The 8,294-nt window shown below is 35.4% G+C and overlaps 1 pseudogene; it reads right to left on the minus strand.

Moving 5' to 3' along the window:
• LOC102895197 overlaps positions 1-3,342 on the minus strand; it is a 10,291-nt pseudogene extending 6,949 nt beyond the window's left edge.
• Positions 3,343-8,294: the final 4,952 nt, after the last annotated feature.

Raw genomic sequence — 8,294 nt, forward strand, 5'->3', positions numbered from 1 at the left:
CACATGTTGGAGAGAATGTGGAGAAAGGGAACCCTCTTGCACTGTTGGTAGGATTGCAAATTGGTACAGACACTATGGAAAACAGTATGGAGGTTCCTCAAAAAACTAAGAATTGATGTACCATATGATCCAGCAATCCCATTACTGGATATTTACCCCAAAGTCTTGAAAACCCATATCTGAAAAGATATTTGCACACCGATGTTCATAGCAGCATTATTCACAGTGGCCGGGACATGGAAGCAACCAAAGTGTTCTACAACATAAAATTGAATAATCACACAATAGAATATAGAGATGTCAAATTATAATGTACTCCTGAAAATTATATAATTTTATTAACCAATGTTACCCCAATAAACTTAATTTAAAAAAAAATGGGTATACCAGAAGGAGAAGAGAGAAGAAAGTAGAGTATGTTTAAACATATAGTTAATGAAAATTTTCCAAACCTGTGGAAAGACCTGAATCTTCGAATCCAAGAAGCAAACAGAACACCCAATTATCGCAATTTAAAAAGGCTTTATCCAAGACACATTATATTAAAATTGTCAAAAACTAATGACAAAGAAAGTATTATCAAGGCAGCCATGGTAAAGATGAGAGTTACCTTTAAAGAAAAAACCCTTTAGACTATCATCAGACTTCTCAGCACAAATCTTACAAGCAAAGAAGGAATGGAACTAGGTGTTCAAACTATTGAAAGAAATACCAACCAAGTATAATATATCTAGCGAACCTTTTCCTTATATGTAAAGGAGAAATAAAGACCATTCCAAGCATACAAAACTGAGGGACTTCTCCACCACAAGACCTGCATTACAGGAAATACTGATGGGGGTAATTTTACCTGAAACAAAAGGACAAAAAAATACATAACTATAAGTAAGATGACTAGCAGGCAGACAGAAGCAAGGAAGTGCAACCCTTATTAAAAAGGTCGTTATAAGCTTAAATATTATATAATGTTAAAGGCCAAAAAATAAAACCATTCTAAAAAGAAAGGAAGATAACAACTTAGAAATGAAGGTTCAGGATATGTAGTGATAATTTGAGACAACACAAAACAGAAAAAGGGAGGGAGTAAACATCCAAATCCATAAAGGATAATGGAGATAAGACATATGCAGAAGAAAATAGACTACTATCTATCCTATATCTATCTATATCTATATCTGAAGCTATATCTATATCTATATCTATCATCTATATCTATATATCTAAATCTATATCTATATCCAAAACTATCTCTCTCTCTCTCTATCTCTATCATCTCTACCTCTATATCATCTATATCTATCTATATCTATATCTATATCATCTATAGCTATATATCTAAATCTATATCTATATCTATATCTATATCTATATCTATATCTATATCTATATCTATATCTATATCTATATCTATATCTATATCTATCCTTTACATAAACTTAATGGTAACCACATTCCATAAATCCAGAACTGAGAAATAAATAGCATAAAACATGAGGGAACAGAATAGAAAAAACAACACAAAACACCACCAAATTAACAGACAGAAAACTAGGACAAAGGAATAATGGAGACACTGAGCTACCACAAAACTAAAGATAAAAGGGATATAGGAAAACCTCATATTTTAACAATCACCCTAAATGTAAATGGAGTGAACTTATCAATAGAAAGGCAGAGAGTAGCAGATTGGATCAAAAAATAAAACCCAACTATATACTGCCTTTAAGAGACACATCTCAGCCACTAAGACAACTATAGACTTAAAGTGAAAGAGGGGAAAATGATATTCCAAGCAAATGGTATCCAGAGAAAGCAGATGTAGCTGCACTTATAACTGACAAAATAAAATTCAAGATAAAAAAAGGTAAAGAGAGATAATGGTGGACATGCCATAATGATAAAGGGAACGATACAACAAGAAGACCTAACACTTAATAATATCTATGTTTCTAGTGAGCAAGCGCCAAAATATATGAAGCAATTACTAACAGAACTAAAGGGAGAAACTAATAAAAACGCAATTATAGTATGGGAACTAAATACTCCACTGTCAGTGACAGATCATCCAAACAAAAAATCAATAAGGAAATGACATCCTTAAATGATACATTAGACCAATTGGACATAATCAACATTTACTGGTCCTTCATACCAAAACAGCAGCTCATATGTTTTTCTCTAGTGCCCGTGGAACATTCTCAAGGAGAGACCATATGTTGGGACACAAAACTAGCCTCAACATATTTAAGAAGACTGAAATCATACTAAGCATATTTTCTGAATCATAATGCTTTGAAAATGGAGAGCAACTGTAAAATGAAAGCAGGAAGAACCACAAATATGTGGAGATTAAACAACATGCTACTGAAGAATGATTGGGCAAGAGAAGAAATAAAAGCAGAAATCAAATGACATAGAAACAAATGAGAATGAATGTACAACATATCAAAACTTTTTGAAGAGTGGGGAATATGGCACACTAGAAAAAAGCAGGGTTCATCTCCTCCCAGGTCTGCATTGAAATTACTATCAAATTAAAAATAATTGACATGGAGAATCACTTGAAGTCCAGGTGATCATAACACCTACATCTGATAACATAAAGGAGGCACATCGAAGTCGCGAGAACTCCCAGGCACAGAAGTTGAAGCAAAACTTAGGCTGTATTGGCTAGATAGACTTTGTCTCCCTGAGATCCTGCTTCCCCCAAGGCATAAAGTGCCTGCAGCCCATTGACAAGCAGACTCTTGTGCCCTACTTGGCTCTGGGGTTGTGCAGTCAGTGCAGGCAACAGACCTGGGCTAGCGCAGTGAGTGCATTTTGAGGAAAACGAGTGTGGACAGACTGCTGCTGCCTATACGAGCTGCAATATCTCTTGAGGGGATTGCAGGGGTCTGTATTGGCCTGAAGGCCCTTGATTCCCTGAGCTCCTGCACCATCAAATACACAAAGTGCCCACTGCACATTGATAGGCAGCTGCCCCTGCCCGAGGTTAGCGCATTTAGGACCAGAGTGGGTAGCAGATGAATTTGCTATGAATAGAAATATGTACAGGGATCCACAGAGGCAGCATTGGCATGCAAACTGACACTGCAGTGTGAGAGGGAAATTTACTTAATAAACCCAGGAGACTCCCACGGCCCCTACACCAACCAACATGCATACCACCCAGAAGCTCATCAAATTTCAGAGACTTTCGGGCAACTGACAGGCAGTGTCAGGCCTTGAAGAGCACTAGTCCCTCTGCTAAACTGCCATAGGTCAGGGATGGAGGATAACTGACTGCTGCTTACAGGGTTATCTCTTCTACTTACCTTTAGATCCAGCATAGGCAACAACCATCTGTGGATTGCTTTGTAGATCTCACCGGATATCCCTGAGCAATCAAAAGCAGCAGCTGAACTTGGCCTACAGGAGAGCCCCACCAAAGGGGCCACAAAACCAATGCATCTAGAGGCTGGCACCAGACCACAATGGAGCAACTCCCGACTAGTCCCAATAGTGATACACAGAAAGGCTGGTTTCAACAAGTACACAAGACTGAGAGGGTAAATCCCACTCAGTGGGGTCAACCCCCACATAACAACTCTTATCCTATGGGTGCAGACAATTCCCACAATTAGTCAACCTGAGCATTAAACCAATTGACTAATCTACTAACAACAATAAAGGCTTGGTGATGGCAGAAGATCACACACAACCCACGCAAATATGTCCAGAGCCACCAGCATAAGGGATCAGGGAGAGTGCGCCACTGGGCTACATAGGACACCTTCCACATTAAGGCATCTGGCCAAGGCAGAGAAACAAAACAAATATTCCTGATGCTTAGAAATGAACAAAGAGAGGCTAATAAAATGAGAAGCCAAAGAAACATGCAACAAATGAAACACCAGGAGAAAACTCCAGAAAATAAGCTAAATGAAATGGAGGCAAGCAACTTACCAAAGACAGAGTTCAAAATAATGGTTACAAGGATGTTCAATGAACTTATGGGGAGAATGGATGAGCACAATGAGAACCTCAACGGCATAAAAAAGGACATAGAAACCATAGGAAAGGACCAGACAGAAATGAGGAATAGAATAACTGAAATGAAGAATGCACTAGAAGGATTCAACCGTATATAGGATGAAGCAGAAGATTGAATCAGCGAATTGGAAGATAATGCAGCAGAATACACCTAATCAAAACAATAAAAAGAAAAAAAAGAATTTTTAAAAAATGAGGATAGTTTAGGATACCTCTGGGAAAATATGAAATGTAAAAATATCTAGATCATAGGAGTACCTGAAGAGGAAGAGAGAGAGCAAGGGATTGAGAATCTGTTTGAAGAAATAATGACAGAAAATTTCCCTAACCTGGCAAAGAAATTAGACATACAAGTTCAGGAAGCACAGAGTCCCAAATAAGAGGAATTCAAACAGACCTTCTCTAAGACACATCATAATTAAAATGAGAAAGGTCAAAGACAAAGAGAGAATTTTAAAAACAGCAAGAGAAAGGCAACTAATTACTTACAAGGGTACCCTCATAAGAATGTCTGCTGACTCTTCAATGGAAACTTTGCAGGCCAGAAGGGAATGGCAAGAAATATTTAAAGTTATGAAAAACAAGAATTTACAAACACAAATACTCTACCCAGCAAGGCTTTTGATTAAAATGGAAGGTGAGATAAAGAGCTTCCCAGACAGGAAAAAGCTTAAGGAATTCATCATCAATAGGCTAGTATTACAAGAAATGTTAAAGTGTTATCTGTAAAAAGAGAAGGAGTAAAAAGAAAATAGAGAAGGGGTAAAAAAATAACAAATATGAATAATAAAATGGCAGTAACAATGTACTTATCAGTAATCGCTTTAAGTATAAACAAATTAAATACTCCAATCAAAAGTAGGGTAACCAAATGGATAAGAAAACAAGACCCATGCATATGCTGTCTACAAGAGACCCACTTCAGATTAAATGACACTCACAGACTGAAAGTAAAGGGATGAAAACAGATATTTTATGCAAACAGAAATGAAAAAAAAGTTGGGGTAGCAATACTTATATCAGATAAAATAGACATTAATACAAAGACTATCATAAGAGACAAAGAATGGCATTACATAATGATAAAGAGATCGATAAATCAAGAGGACATAACCCTGGTAAGCATATATACACCCAACATAGGAGCACCTACATACATAAAGCAATTATTGATTGACATAAAAGGAAAGATCAATAGTAAGACACTCATAGTAGACTTTAACACTCCATTGACATCCATGGACAGAGCTTCCAGGCAAAGAATCAACTAGGAAACAATGAGCCTAAGAGATGCACTAAAGATGGACTTAATAGATATTTTCAGAACATTTTACCCCAATGCAGCAAAATATGCAATTTTCTCAAGTGCATATGGAACATTTTCAAGGATAGACCACAAGTTAGGACACAAATCAAGTTTCAATAAATTTAAGAAGATTGAAATCATATTAACCAACTTCATTGATCACAAGAGTATGAAACAAGATATCAACTACAAGAAAAAAACTGGAAAATACGCAAACACATGGAGGCTAAATAACATGCTACTAAACAATGAATGGATTACTAATGAGATCAAAGAAGAAATCAAAAGATACCTAGAGACGAATGAAAATGAAAATACAATGACTCAAAATGTATAGAACACAGCAAAAGCAGTCCAAAGAGGGAAATTTGTCGCAATACAGGTCTGCCTCAAGAAACAAGAAAAAGCTCAAATAAACAATCTAACTTTACAATTAAAAGAACTAGAAAAGAAGTGCAAACAAAGCCCAAAGTGAAGAGAAGGGAGGAAATAATAAAGATCATAGTGGAAATAAATGAAATAGAGTCTAGAAAAACAATACAAAAGATTAATGAAACTAAGAGCTGGTTCTTTGAAAGGATAAACAAAACTGACAGACCCTCAAGCAGATTAATTAAGGGAAAAAAAAGAGAGGACTCAAATAAAATCATAAATGAAAAAGGAGAAATAACCAAAACTCCATAGAATTACAATGAATCATAAGAAAGTACTACAAGCAATTATATGCAAACAAATTGGGCAATCTGGAAGAAATGGAGACATTCTTAGAAAGAGACAATCTCCCAAGACCGAGTCAAGAAGAAACAGAAAATCTGAACCAACTGATTACCGTCAATGAAATAGAATCAGTAATCAAAAACCTCCCAAAAAACAAAAATCCTGGGCCAGATGACTTCATAGGTGAATTTTAATAAGCATACAAAGAAGAATTATTACCTATTCTTCTTAATCTATTCCAAAAAATTAAAGAAGAGGGAAGGCTCCCTAACTCCTTTTATGAGGCCACCATTGCCTTGATTCCAAAACCAGACAAAGAAATTACAAAAAAAGCAAACTATAGGCTGATATCTCTTATGAACATTGATGCAAAAATCCTCAACAAACTATTAGCAGACCAAATTCAGCAATACATTAAAAAATATAATGCACCATAATCAAATTGGATTTATTTCTGGGATGCAGGGTTGGTACAATATTCGTAAATCAATTAATGCGATGCACTGCATTTACAAATCAAAAGATAAAAAATATATGATCATATCAATAGATGCAGAAAAACTGTTTGATGAAATCTAGCATCCATTTATGATAAAAATTCTCAGCAAAGTGGGAATAGAGGAAACATACCTCAACATAATAAAGGCCATATATGACAAACCGACAGCTAACATCATACTCAATGGGGAAAGGCAAAACACATTTTCCTCAAGATCAGGAACAAGACAAGGATGCCCAGTTTCACCACTTCTCTTCAACATTGTATTGGAAGTTTTAGCCACAGGAATAAGACAAGAAAGAGAAATAAAAGGCATCCGTATTAGAAAGGAAGAAATAAAACTCTCGTTATTTTCCAATGACATGATACTATATAGAGAGAACCCCAAAGATTCCACCAGAAAACCTGTTATAACTGATCAATGAATTCAGTAAAGTAGCAGGTTACAAAATAAATATTCAGAAGTCAGTGGCATATTTAAGCACCAATGATGAAACAATCCCATTTAGAATTGTGTCGAAAACTATAAAATACCTGGGAATCAATTTTACCAAGAAGGTAGAAGACCTGTTTTCAGAAAATTATGTCATCGAAAAAAGAAATTGAAGAAAATACAAATAAATGGAAGCATATACCGTGTTCATGGGTAGGGAAAATCAACATCATTAACATGGCCATACTACCCAAAGAAACCTGTAGATTCCATGCAATCCCTATCAAAATACCAAAGGCATTTTTTCAGAGAGATAGAACAAGTAACCCTAAAATTTATGGAGACATAAAAAACCTCGAAGAGCCACGGCAATCTTGAGAAAGAAGAACAAAGTTGGAGGTATCACACTACCTGATATCAAACTATATTACAAGACTACAGTAATTAAAACATCATGGTTCTGGCATAATAACAAATACATTGATAAATGGAACAGAATAGAGAGCCTAGAAATAAATCCATGCCTATATGCTCACTTAATATATGACAAAGATGCTAAGAATATACAATGGGGTAAAGATAGTCTCTTCAAAAAATGTTGTTGGGAAAATTGGACAGATACATGGCAAAAAAAAAGAAACAGGACCTTCTTACACTGTATACATGAATAGACCCAAAATGGATTAAAGACTTAAATGTAAGACGTGAAACCATAAAACTTCTAAAAGTAAACATAGTCAGTAAACTCTCTGATATTACTAACAGAAATTTCTTTTCAGATATATCTCCTTCGGCAAAGAAAACAAAAGAAAAAATAAACAAATGGGACTACATCAAACTAAAAAGTTTTTGAAGTTTTTGTACAGCAAAGGAAATCATCCACAAAACAAAGAGACAACTGACTGGGAGAAAATATTCACTAATGATACATCTGATAAGGGGTTAATATCCAATCCAAAATAAGAACTTACACAACTCAACAAGAACAACAAAAACAATCTAAAAACTTAGGCAGAAGACCTGAACAGATAATTCTCCAAAGAGGAAATACAATACAGTAATAAACATATGAAAAGATGCTCGAAGTCTCTAATCATCAGAGAAATGCAAATTAAAACCACAATGTGATATCACCTTATACCTGACAGAATAACTATCATGAATAAATCAAAGAACAAGTATTGGCAAGGATCCGGAGAAAAGGGAACTCTCATACACTATTGGAGGGATTGCAAATTGGTACAGCCAGTATGAAAAACAGTCTGGAGGTTCCTCACAAAATTCAAACTGGATATACCTTTTGACTC

Source organism: Pteropus alecto, unplaced genomic scaffold, assembly GCF_000325575.1.
Source record: "Pteropus alecto unplaced genomic scaffold, ASM32557v1 scaffold409, whole genome shotgun sequence".
NCBI classification, from domain to species: Eukaryota; Metazoa; Chordata; class Mammalia; order Chiroptera; family Pteropodidae; genus Pteropus; species Pteropus alecto.